Source organism: Uranotaenia lowii, chromosome 1, assembly GCF_029784155.1.
Source record: "Uranotaenia lowii strain MFRU-FL chromosome 1, ASM2978415v1, whole genome shotgun sequence".
Lineage (NCBI taxonomy): Eukaryota > Metazoa > Arthropoda > Insecta > Diptera > Culicidae > Uranotaenia > Uranotaenia lowii.
Genome location: NC_073691.1, coordinates 1,216,141 through 1,230,177, shown reverse-complemented (window position 1 = coordinate 1,230,177; position 14,037 = coordinate 1,216,141).

The following is a 14,037-nucleotide window of genomic DNA, read 5'->3' as shown; positions in this document are numbered from 1 at the left end:
ATGATTGCTGTCAAAATCACGCACGCTGTGCTGGTTTTAAAATTCGTTTTTCAAACATGTAGGTACATTTTTCCTTCAGTGACATTCCCTAAAACTACGTTAAATCTTGATGATCAACTGCCATTTACTCACTTGAATGGGAAAATCACTTCCAGACAATTAATTTCAGGCAGTCTCGCCCAAAGTTGTTCGGCCCGGTTGTCGGATGGCACTAGGTAATCTATAATTTCACATACTAATGGGTACCTTCCGATGCAGGGACTCTTCTCGCTGTGTCCTTCCACTGCGGACTGCATCGCAAGAAGGAAAAGTTTGCCAAACTTTTCCTTCTCTTGTACTAATGGCACCTCTACCTATTTGCTTTATTGGAGGAAAATTGGAACACTGTGTTTGAAACAGCAGAAATATGAATCCGTTGAAATGCAAAATGGTTTTGGGAACTTTCCCGGGATATCGTGGAAAGAAGCTAGTGTTGGCGAGGGGTACTCCAATTGCACTTCAGCACAACTGATTCCGAGAAAGTACTTAAAAATTAAACCAACTATTTGCGCCAATTGCATGCCATTAGTGTACGAACAGTGTGTATGTTAAGTTGCCTAGAATTGAATTGGGTGTCCGGCTGGGAAGTGGAAAATTTTCCCACCCGGGCTGTGAGTGGCTTCACATCCCGTTTCTCGGAAAGATATTCCGGTGGTCTCGACAGTTCCAAGGCCTGGAAGTTCCTTTATTCGATAATTGAAAAAAAGCCTAACGACTGTCACTTGTGATATTGTTGCTGGTGAGAAAAAGTTTCTGTATTTGCTATTTGCAAATTGTTTTCCCTAATTGCAGCCTTCTAATGCTCATTTTTTCTTAATTCCAGATTGTTTTGGCACAGTTCAAAGTACCGGTTAAAATTAATTATTATGTTCACAAATTTTTATTAATAAAACTCAAAAATCTTAACCCATCAAGTTGCTTTGCTTGCGAAATCAAAACATATATGAAATTTCTATGGAAAGATTACTTAATGCCCCCTTCGACCAAAGCGGTGTCCAAAAAGTAAAAATTCTTTCGATAAATTTTTGAACATAAAACAGGCTAGGTTACTTGGAAGAAGTCAATAAGAATATATAATTTAGGTTTTAGAACCCTGAAACAATACAATGGTCTGTTTGGTTCAATTTTGTTTTTCATCAAATTTGTTTTATTTAACCTTTAATTTTTTTGTACTTAGCAAATTTTGAACAGTTCAAGTGTTCTGCGAATAAGCAACTCATCTTTGATGTTTTTTTTTATTTATATACATTCAGTTATGATTCTGCTTGAAGCAATATGATGTAGGCAATGAATTATCATTATTATTTTTTGTTTGGTTCAGTATTAATCCATCCATTGAAGTGCTTGCTATTCCACAAAACGGAATACCACAATATGGATTGCAACAGAAGAATAATATTTGGGCTGACGAACCAACTCGAACAACGATAGTTAGCAACAGCATAGGCTCGCCTGCTTCGATTTAAATCCCTATCGAAGCTCTTAACCAGAGCTGGAATGGATCACCTTTGTTGGCAATGGTGATACAATTTCCCATTTGGATGAACGATAAAGTTTAACATATGCATCGCCATCTTCAATCTCGTGCGACCGCCACCGGCCAACTTGGATGAAGCTTTTTAGTACCTCACCACTATTTGTATGTATGTATGTGATGCAAATAGCGATGCACTACCCGAGAAGGGGTAAAATACTTTCTTCTAGCATTCGTGGTATGCTTGCAGAGAGTCTATCTCGACTCGGCAATAACAACGGTTATCTCGTGGCGGTGAAGATGAAACCTGTGCCGCAAACGAGAGCCGGTTATCTCAATGGGTAGTTTGACATTTCAACACCGAAGATGGCTCTAGCAGTGAGGACAATATACCGGATGACCCTGAAAAGTATCTCGATGGAGGAAATCCCAAAGCCCGATCGGTATGCTGTTGGCAAATTGATTAATTTTGGCCAGAAATTCAATGCAAATCGATTCAAGTTTGGAATGCAAATGGATTATATTCATCCATTGATGATGATTTATACTTGGATGGAATTCAAAAGCGTCCTTGAGAAAAAAGTCGATCAATTTATGTACATATTAAACAATAAAAATATTGTTGAAAAATTTGTTTAATGTGCTCCTATGGAATGATAGGTGGGAAATTTCTTTCGCATGCTTTTTATGCTTTTGTCTTTGGTGACACGTGGCAATCTCCATTATGAAAGTTCAATGCCCTCAACAGTAAACAAACAAGTTGCCTTTAAGCTCTTTACAAATCTCGAAACCGACATTATTCTCAAATAAGACACGCCTTGCATACCAAAAACAGTTTCCATTGAAAAAATTTTAACGGTTTCCAAATTCTGTTTCTTTCGATCGTAGTTAGGCTCGATTGAGCGCAATTCATTCAAACAACAACAACCATCGACAAACTGCAGAACAGCATAAAAGCTTAAGCTCTTGTCATAATCGCAGTATACTTGGTACTAGAATAATTTGAAACTTGAACGAAGGAAAAAATATCACAGCTTACTCCGTCCTCATCGTGTAGATCCAGTTCTTGGCAGACTAAGAAACGGCCATATTTTCCGCAGCTCCGCACAATGTTGGTGACGATGTGTCGGCAATGGAAATATTTTTTTTAAAAAGAATCAGACATTTTTCGTTTCTCCCTCAAATACTTTGGATAGAATAATGAATTCCACTTCACTGAAAAACTAAAAATAAAAAGTCTTCAAATCAAATGGAATATGTAATCAGTAAAGCACATCTTCCATCGAGCGCACCGTTTGATGCACGCTAACCGAAAACTATTAATATTCTGTGGCAGTGCGTCTTTTATGTGTCGCGCACGTTGTTCTTCGAAAAAGTGTCTCCCTTTTGCCTCACTTAACTAGATACGGGTATTATTATTTATATCAACTGATGAGCGCAGATGAGAATCAGGACCCGAAAGAAGAACTAGGTGGGACGGTTTCGCCCCGGGTGTAGATAAAGTTCAATTTTCGGTAAAATGCAGCCCTACGTCTCGTATTTTAAAGTTTTGAATTGTTTAAACGATGGCAGCCAACCATCGGCTGGAACGTCTATAGAAGCTTGGGGAGGTAGGTAGCAATTTAGTAGAAAGGATTTCTCAATTATACACTTTTTCGTTTATCAAACTTTGGCATTCAGTTGTTGCTGATGGTTTGGGGAAATTTTTCCCCTGTTTGCTGAAACAGTTTAGTCGAGATAATCGGTGGAAGTTTGGTTGTCATGGCTGCCTTGAAAAAAAATTGAATATTGGTTTTGGAAATTTTGGCTTTTGTCTAATGTGCCCCTAAGCTTAATACACACGAATACTACCAAGAATTTCTCATAACATCTAAAATATCCTTCAAACCAAATATTAATGAGTGCAATTTCTTATGTTTTATGTTTAGTAGATCGAACAATCTTTACTTTCAAAGATATTAAGCAGATTATGAGATTTAAAGAAAACGTGATATAACATTAAGGTTTCAAAATAACTTCATCAATGATTGTTACTAGATAACTTATTCTCGTTACAGACATTAAATTCTGCGTAAATCTTTTGTAAAAAAACTTCAAAATCATCATCATTAGGAAGATTCATTGGTTAACTGTAGGCCATAAGGAAACCAGATTCAATCATTTCCATTCACTTGTCAAAAGTGTTTAAGATCACTTCCTTTTTCCCACACTCCAAAACAAAATTGTTTGCTAGGATGCAGAGGTGACCTCGGTCCTGAAGCTTGAATTCATTTTTTTTATCCCCTTCTCTATTTTTCTTAACTATCTATTGACTTCTAGGACCAGGCCGGCGCCGTTATTGATGTCTAAAGAGAGAGCATCAGTTTTGTGCATTGATCCCAAGCATAATTTGTTTGGCCTCTGTACAAAATTGATGGCCTCGATCAATCACGGAGTATAAACCATTGGCGATGTGTTCGTTTTACTGAGCCACGCCAGCAATCGTTAAAATTCGAAACGTTTAACCAAGATAAAGATCTCAAAGAATATATATTGCGTTAAAATCAAAACGTATTAATTTGCTTCAGTACTAATTTTGTCAGACAACTGATAACATATCGAGCTGTATGATTTAAGGTGGATGGGAGCAGTCAATCAAGCCAAGCTAAGCTTAAAGACTTAAAAATCATTATAATTGATCTTTTGGCATTATTTGTCTGCGAAGTGTTTAATGTATGAACCAAACTATTCTTGGAGCACAGGGAACGTTTAACGGACAATTTTTCTTTTGGAAATCAGTTTTACTTCAATTCTTTCAATATGAAACATAGTTAAATTCTTATTCGATGCTTTTTTTTCTCATGATCAAACAATTTCTTTTCTGAATTTGGCTACAGGACGACGTTGTTAATTTCAATATGCCCTCCATCATGAAGTGCCAGGCAATAATAACGATTTTTTTGTAAAATTTTATAAGGGGTGTCTATTTTTTGAATAGACATACACCGTATGAGTTGATTTAGGCTTTACAGACTGAACAAATGACGTGGACAACTTAAGATGAACATTATTTAACACCCAGTGCCGAGATGAGAATCGACCTCATACCCTCTGTAGACCAACGATAACCGTCTCACGATGCTAACCGCTCATTGTAAACTGTTACATACTCAAAGCTCTTAAATGAATAATTTATTTATTTATTTTTTTTTTTTTTAATTTACAAGTTGTTTTATTAAGGCATTTTACTTATAAAGTTTTTATGTGCCGGGAGTATTTTTCCTAACTTTGGGTTAGTAAGAGGGGGGCCGTAATCGTCGCGGCTACTCAACTGTTAATTAAAATTTTATTATAGGAAAGGAAAGGGGATTAACTGGGGTCACTTCCAAGAACAGTTTCCGTTAGGGTCCGGTGGTGGCTTCCTGTAGCTGTGGTTTCGATAGCTACCTCAGGGTTTTCGATTTCCTGGCCAGCCTTCTTTGTGGTGTTGTAGGACCCGTCGGATGAAAGTTTGTTCTAATAAATAGACGAAACGAGCATTAGATAGAGTACAGACAGAGGGGAAGAGGACTAAACGACCAAGTCAGACATTTTAAGATATTTGTATATAGGGTACAAATATTCAAGATCTAAGTTTGCCAAGATGTCTCGAATTGGAACACCAGGTAGTTTACATCGGGCCCTAAGGGTATCCAGTAGCCAAGCCCTCGATCGATCAAACCGTTCACACGTCCACACAACATGATCAATGTCGTGGTAGCCATCCCCACAAACACAAACATTGCTTGTAACTAGTTGTATACGAAACAAATGCGCGTCAAGCCGGCAGTGATTTGACATGAGCCGAGAAACCACGCGAATGAAATCGCGACTCATGTTAAAATGCTTAAACCATGCCTTCGTCGGAACCTTAGGGATAATCGTATGGAGCCAACGTCCCTTTGTGCCATTATCCCAGCTAGACTGCCAAGCGTTAATCGCTAAAGTGCGAGGTATTGAAAAATATTCATTGTAAGTTATTATCCTCTCAAAAATTTCACCTTGTAACGCGCCCACCTTAGCCAATGAGTCCGCATTCTCATTGCCTTGAATAAGACAATGAGACGGGATCCAAGCTAAGGTAATCCTGTACGAATTTTCGATCAAAGCGCCCAATACCCCTGAAATTTCCAGCAAAAAATGGGAAGAGCGCTTCATCAGTTTCATCGATCGAATCGCCTCAACGGAGCTGAGACTATCCGAATAGATGAAATAGTGGTCTACGGGCAGTGTGCGAATGTGTTCCAAGCTACAATAAATTGCGGCTAATTCAGCAACGTAAACGGAGCATGGCTCTCGAAGCTTGAACGAAGCTTCAAAGCGCTCATTGTACACTGCGAAACCAGTCGCGCCGTCGATTCTAGAACCATCAGTAAAGAACATTTTTGTAGGGTCAATTTCACGTACTTTTGATGCAAAGATTGAAGGAATGACGTTGGGTCGGACGTGATCTGGTATTCCACGGATGTCAGCGGTCATGGACAGATCGAATCTTATCAAGGAACTGCTAATCGGGTAAAAGTGACTCGTGTCCGAATTTAATAAGGAAGGATTTATTTCTAATTGCCTAAGAGTTTTATAATTATTGACATATTTTACTTGCGGATTAATATTCATAAGCCTTTCCAAATTTTCTATCACCAAAGGATTCATAGTTACACTTCGAATTAGGAAACGTAGCGATAAATCGAAGAACCGATTTTTCAACGGCATTATTCCCGCCAGTACTTCGAGACCCATCGTATGTGTCGATTGCATACAACCCATGGCAATACGCAAACAACGATACTGTATTCGTTCTAGTTTAATCAAGTGGGTATCCGCGGCGGACCCAAAGCAAAAGCTTCCGTATTCTATGACCGACAGTATCGTTGTTTGGTATAACCTGATGAGGTCCTGTGGATGAGCACCCCACCAGGTTCCAGTAATCGTTCGAAGAAAATTGATTCTCTTTTGGCATTTTTGTGTCAAGTACCTAATATGTTTTCCCCAGAGGCATTTAGAGTCGAACCAGACACCTAAATATTTAAAACTAAGAGATTGAGTTAGAGTTCTACCCATCATAAGGAGCTCTATTTGAGGAGGGGAATGCTTCCTTGAAAAAACTACTAACTCGGTTTTACTAGGCGAAAACTCGATGCCTAGATTCCTGGCCCAATGTGATAAATTATTTAGAGTTTCTTGTAACGGAGGTTTAATTTGAGTGCCTTTTTTACCTGTGAAATGAACAACACAGTCATCCGCAAGCTGTCTTAGCGTGCAATTTTGTGCCATACAAGCATCGATTTCTCGGACATAAAAGTTGTATAGCAGGGGGCTTAAACATGAGCCTTGGGGTAGACCCATGTAACTAATTCGCTCAACGTTGGTTTCTCCATGACTAAAATGCATGATTTTTTCAGACAACAGGTTATATAAAAAATTATTCAATATTGGTGAAAGCCCGCAAGAGTTAAGATTACTAGATAGTACTTCTATGGACACCGAATCGAATGCCCCTTTGATGTCCAGAAATACTGCCCCCATCTGCTCTTTTTGGGCAAACGCCAATTGAATGTCTGATGAAAGTAATGCTAGACAGTCGTTCGTACCCTTGCCTCTACGGAATCCAAATTGTGTACTTGACAACAGATTGTTTGATTCAACCCATTTATCCAGCCGAAAGAGAATCATTTTTTCGAGCAATTTCCGGAGACACGAGAGCATTGCAATCGGCCTATACGAATTGTAATCAGAAACTGGTTTTCCCGGTTTTTGGATGGCGATGACTTTCACTTGTCTCCAGTCATGCGGAACAATGTTCATCTCTAAACATTTATTGAATAAATTCAACAAGCGTTTCTTAGCGGTATCTGGCAGATTCTTCAACAAGTTGAATTTGATTCTGTCCAGTCCGGGAGCAGAATTGTTACAAGACCAGAGCGCAAGTGAAAGTTCGACCATCGAGAATTGATCCTCCGTTTCGGAGCTATTCTCTGTATCCCGATAGTTTTTCTGAGCTGGTACTGCGTCCGGACAGACCTTTTTCGCGAATTGTGTCAGCCATCGACTCGAGCTTTCCTCACTTTCGTTCGAAGGTGTGTGATTTCGCATGTTTCGAGCTGTTTTCCAAAGCGTGTGCAGAGACGTTTCTCGAGATAACCCATCCACGAATCGCCGCCAGTAACCACGTTTCTTGCCCCTGATCAAGTTCTTGAACTTGCGTTCCAAGGCCAAGTAACGTTGGAATTTTTCTGGCAATCCGGTTCTGCGAAACTCAACAAATGCCTTGCACTTTTCTCCTCGCGCACGTGAGCAGTCACCATCCCACCACGGAGTGGGAGGCTGTTTCTGTATCGTCGAATTGTCATTCCGTCTGACCTGTGCCCCGATTGCACAGTCCACAATTGTCCCGGAAATAAAACTGTACTCTGCCTCCGGAGGCAGTTCATCCGTTGACTCGATGGCATCAATGACACCCGATGCGTACTTTTTCCAATCTATATTCTTTGTGAGGTCATAAGGAATATTGATCTCTTCAGGTGGACTACGACCACTGATGATAGAAATATTGATAGGCAAATGATCGCTTCCCTGAGGGTCTTGGATTACCTTCCACGTACAATCCAAACTCAGAGAGGAAGAAGCTAAAGAAATATCTAAAATACTATGCTGTGTTTGGGATCCATTAATTCGAGTCACTTCCCCATTGTTTAAGACAGTCATGTTGAAGTCGTCGCACAGCTCATAAATAATGTTAGCACGATCATCATCACGTGAGCTACCCCAGCCCACGCCATGGGAGTTAAAGTCTCCAAGAACTAGCCGGGGTTCTGGGAGTAGTGAAATAATATTCGCCAATTGGTTCCGGCTCACGCTTGAATTTGGCGGAATATATACCGAGGCTAGGCAAAGGTCTTGACCTTTAATTCTAGCTTGGCAACTGACGACTTCAATACCTGGAGATGGTTGTAGTGGAATACGATAGAAAGAGTGGCATTTCTTGATCCCCAAAAGAACGCCACCCCCTCGTTGACCATCACGATCCAGGCGAATAATATTGTGGCTATGGAAGTTGAAATCTGTGTTTGGAGAGAGCCAAGTTTCGCATAAGGCGAACACATCACAATTCAAATTGTGTACCAATACTTTAAAAGAGTCTAATTTTGGTAAAATACTTCTGCAGTTCCATTGCAATATAGAAACAATTTCTCTTACCTCAATGGACGAGTTATTCATCAAAAGAAATTGCTTCTGCGATGAGGGTCATAGTACAAGCTTTCTTTTTCAAGACTTCTCTTAAAAGAGGTACAAACATATTAATCATAGTCCTCCAACCTGCTGGTACACTGAAAAAGTCCAAGATGAACGCAACAATTTCCGAAAATTTCATCTTACCATCAGATGAAAAGCTGGGCAAACTGTTCGACGATGGATCTGATGCAGTTTCTCTGGGAATTGTTGTATTCCTGTTTGCTACTGATGGTCCTGAATTCTGAAGGAAAGTCTGGGGTTTTGACTTACCAGAAAGTGGAGGGAAGTCCTTCGGGGACGGATTAAAACCCGGAGGTCTCTGAATAGGAGGGGTAGAATAACTATTTCCACTTTGAGGATTTTTTGTTTTATTAACTTTGCTGGCAGCTGATCGGGGTTGTGTGTTAGTTGTGCGTTTCCTTTTTGGAGCCTGTGAAACATTTTTTTTAACAAATGGCCCAGCTGATGTTCCTTCACATGGATCCTCCCCTTCGGATTCATACTCACTTAGAAGGCCAAACTGGTTCTCTGAGACGATTGGCAAAGACTTCATCAGCATGTCTCTGTATGATTTCTTAGAGCGGGTTTTTAAAGAAGTCTTGATTTTTTCCCGGCGCGATATGTACTTCGGACACGCCGAGAGAGCATGAGATTCCTCGCCTGTGCAATACAAACACTTGCTTACTGCTTGTATTTCACACGAAGCTTCTGCATGCTTCTCCCCGCACTTAGAGCAGCGTGCCTGATTGCAACAGTAGGCGGCCGTATGATCCAACTGCTTGCAATTCTGGCAGTACATGACCGAAGGCACATAAAGTCTCACAGGTAGACGAACCTTCCCGATCGCAACGTAATCAGGAAGTGCAGTGCCGGAAAAGGTAACCCGGAAAGAGTTCGACAGGGAAAATGTTCGCTTTTCCCCCTCGCCAGATGCTGTTTTCAGCTGACGCGCGTCCAGCACCTTGACCGTGGGAAGACCAGGGTCTTTGTATCGGCCAACCCCGGACTCCACAAGATCATCGACGGTCAAACCCTCCTCGGTTACCACTCCGTCGATTTCCACGTCACGAGCGGGAACGTATACGCGATACTCGATCGTAAACTTCGGGTCACAAGCAATGGCATTTGCTTCCTTCAGGCTACCAACAACAATGCGCATCTTGTGCGGTCTCATCGGCTGATAGCTGATTACGGAAGGGTAAGATCGATCAAGGTCCCGAGCGATTGAAATCACATTCAGTGATTTCCCATTCGTTTTGGACCGGATATAAACTACCCAAGGTCCCGTCGATTCAGGTTGGTAAACCCGACGGCGAGGGGCGGCTTGAGGCAGCTCATTAGCTTTTTCAACGGGGGAGTTTACTTGAGGGGTTGATGCTGGTGAGGAGTTGCCAAACACAAAGGGAATTTGAGAGAAAAGAGTCTGGGGGAGAGAAGAAGGAGTATCATCCGTATCTGATAGGTACATCGGAGGGTCAATTACTTCCTCGGAAATTATTTCCTCGGAATCATCCTCCCGAAAGGGAGGATCTTCGCCAGCCTCGCCGTCGTCATCCATTAGTCGATACTATTCGAACTAATGGGTTTGAGCGGAGAACCAAACCTTCAAAATGAAAGTATAAAATATTGAAATTCAATTCAAATTAAAAAAAAAATTGTTTATATATGTATTAAAAAAAAAAAAAAGAAATTATAGAGAGAATTGAAACAGCGAAAAAAATAAGAAGAACCCAAAATATAATAATAAAAAAAACCAAAACGAAACTTTTGGAAAAAAAAAATCGAAATATTTTTATTAGGTGCACCCTAATTTTCGATACACCCTATACCACCTGATGTCGAGAAAAACGTGGCCTTTTGTTTTGACCTTGGACCCTGGTTGGCTTTTGTTGGATGCTGGTGATAATCGTTTGCAGCACACACGGTTATAATATCACTTTTTACCCGGTGAAAACACTTCGATCGGAACTTATCGAGAAAATAATTGCCCGGGCGGCATTCACAACCGAATATGTGGACAACTAAATGACTAACTTGTCACTCGCGACTGAGATTACGGGTAAATATCAGGAGCAAAAAAAGCACGACCACTTGCGGTGAATGGTACGAAACGAATCAATTTATTTATTTGTTAATTCTTTCTTTCTTGATTTAATTGAAATCTCATTAAAACGTTAGGTTCAAGTGCCAATTTAAAAGGGTTAAGAACTTGGTCTGCCCATGCCTATTGTGTAGCAATCCAATGCTGATGATGAGTTTTCTAAGCTGCAACGCCGCCTACTACTACGGCTTAATGCAAAGTTGCAATTTCATTTCATGCATCTATGCAAGGGCTCGGTAAAACAATTTTACAGGTGGCTCGGCGTTATAGATAAATCATATTTTTTTCCTAGATTTATCTCAAATATTGACTTTCAAAATAATAAAAATCAGACACTTGAAAATTTGAAAAATGAAATTCAAAGCCTACTGCGCTGTTTTATTCATAACTTTCCCGAGAAATCCATAACCGAGGTCTGACTGTGTAATATCTCTTAAGCTTATTTGCAACAGCAAAACGCCCTGCGGTAAATTTGTACCATTGCATTCTTCTGCGTTGACCTTGGGGCGGGGCAGTGTCATGCCCCGTACCAACACCAACACTTTGAAGGATGTTGATTGGTTGGAGGCGGTGAGGGCGGCAGCGGGGGATACCGGACGCTTTGGTGGAGCTCGTCGCTTAGTGGTCGTTCGTTGGCTCAAAGCAGCAAAATGAAGATAGCAAAAGTGCAGCAGCCGCACCAACAGAGCGATGCAAAATGCTAGACAGCGGCTCCAATGACGATGTTCCGATTGTTGGTCTCCCCCGGCCTGATAACAAACGGGTATCAGGAGTAGGTATTTACGTCAGGCCAGACTGAGGTGCTTTCTGGTGGGTCTTCGTCGTTACTACTAGATACTCTTGTCTTGTCTTGTTTCACCTACACACTCGTTCGTAACGATTTAGTCCGGTTATAATGGTGCTGCGGTGTTGTTTTGCAGTTTCGCCCTCCGAGGGATCCCGATGCATAAGTAATTGCATTGTTGATTTTGCGGAATGCTTTCGCTAAGTGGTCACTGTGGGAGTCGATGTTGCTGAAAAAGGCCAAATTGGCAAATTTGTAGCTTGTAGTAATTGGACTCCAATGCAACCGTTTAATTACACAAACCTGTATTTAACAAGGATTAGTTCTCGTGCTCTCCATTGTTTTTGTATTAGGATTCTACCATCTTGAATAATGCAAAAAAAAAAAAATGCGAGTTGATTCCACGTGGCTGTACGGAACAGAATGATGATCGCTTATCACAACATTAACGGAAAGTAAATATTCACAACGACCTACTGTGATCACAACTAATCATCGCCATACACGTCTCATAGGAACAAGCTGAAATCTTGGTAGGAATCTTCGCATATTAGTAGGCTGGCATTAACATGTTGTAACGAAAGATGGGCTGGGGGACCGGAAAGCTGAAGCCCTCAAGTGACTGTGATGATGTGAGAAACAATACGAAAGTCCATTTGTGTGTGTGTGTGTGTGTGTGTGTGTGTGATGATATGTTGGTATGAATCTAGGTGTTATTATTTAATTGTGTTCCTGCCCTCTCGTACACGTGTCAATCCGTCTCCAGCTTTTGTGTGTCTGCATGCATGTTGGTGATGTGTGAATAGCATAAAATAATCAGACTGCAGAAGACGATAAACTCCTCTCATTAATTGCTATATTATCATCAATTATGGATGAATTATTTGGAGCAGATGCTTTTGCTGATTGCCGAATGAATGACCTATGTCTGTATGTATCTGGAGGGAGCACAAGACAGACCTCGAAGAAACGCATTGGCCGCACTCTGTTTGGGGAGACGATCAGCATGTGGCCGTTCTTCGGATGTATCTGACATTCCCGGAATGGCCGATAGGATTCATCAGTGCTTAATCGGTTGCGTTGATGGCAGATGATAATTGAGTTATTTGCTTTGTTGGTAAGAGTTTGCTCGTACGATAGAGACGTATGTTGATTATGCTGCTTGTAAGATAATTATTCTTTCTGTGTATCAGGTAATTTGAATGATTCATGAAAATCTTTAGAGGATACAATCAGGGAAAGAGATGGTCAGTATGCCTTTTTAATCGTTTAAAACTTTTCAATCTCCTGTGCGTTTGTGGAACAGTCAATTGTAACTTATGATTTGCATATCATAAATTCATTTTTACGTTAGCCGGTGCTATACACATTAAAGTAGAACAGCAACGACCTCACATTTGCATATTGCCATCACTGAAGCATAAACCAAAACATCTTCTCTCAAAGAAATGCGCACTCTGACAGAGGAAATGGGTCTAGGAATGGTGCAAATAAACAGCTGGTACCTACTGAGGCTTAAACTGTCAGAGACATATTTGTCAATTTACTGTTCCCTCGCTAAGCTCGTGTAACAAATCCAGCTAAGATTTCTAAGTAGCAAACCAATCTATTCACTTTTGGAACATTACCTACTCTAGACGTCTTATGTTGACCGCGGGTGTTTTCGAAGATCGAGTATGCTACTTTTACCTACCCCTTCCTACCTATCCACGAGAGCTTCGTTCGACGGTATGCGGTTCTGGTTTTACTCGCTCTGTTGACGTGAGTGTAGCTGCCTAAATCGAGGCGTATTTCATTCTCCCCTTTTTGCTTCGATATCTTTTTTTTCGTTTGGATAAAATGAATCTGCTCCGATGAAGCTCTGTGTTCATTTTCGTTTTTCCTGTTCGTTGTTCATGGCGTAACTCATTTTCATAATGAGTTGCCATCATCCAGATATTCGACGCCAGCAGAATAACACCTCCAGAACAGTACCTTGGTTCTCCCTGAGAAAAAAGGAAAAAAAGTACCTTGTCTTCTTTTCGTTCACAATGCAGACTTGCAGATACTTTTCTTATGATGTATAGTAGAAATTAAAATCAAATTTAAATAACATCAATCACAATCTATTAATCTAAGCAGACTAAGTCAGAGGATGTATGTTAAAAATTTCATGATCGAATGTTGATTATCCCAAAAAAAAAAAAAGACCTGTGCAAAATATCAGCTCAATCGGCCTTGATTTAGGAGGGCCTAAAAGCGCTCAAAGTTTCGGTTTTTTTTTATCACCAAAGGGGCCAAAGGCAATCGTGAAAAACAAAATTTAAATTTTGGTGCGAAATTAATAAGAAATTCATGAAACGTCGAGATTTTGTGTTGATTATGTTATTTCGAATTTCCGAATAAAAT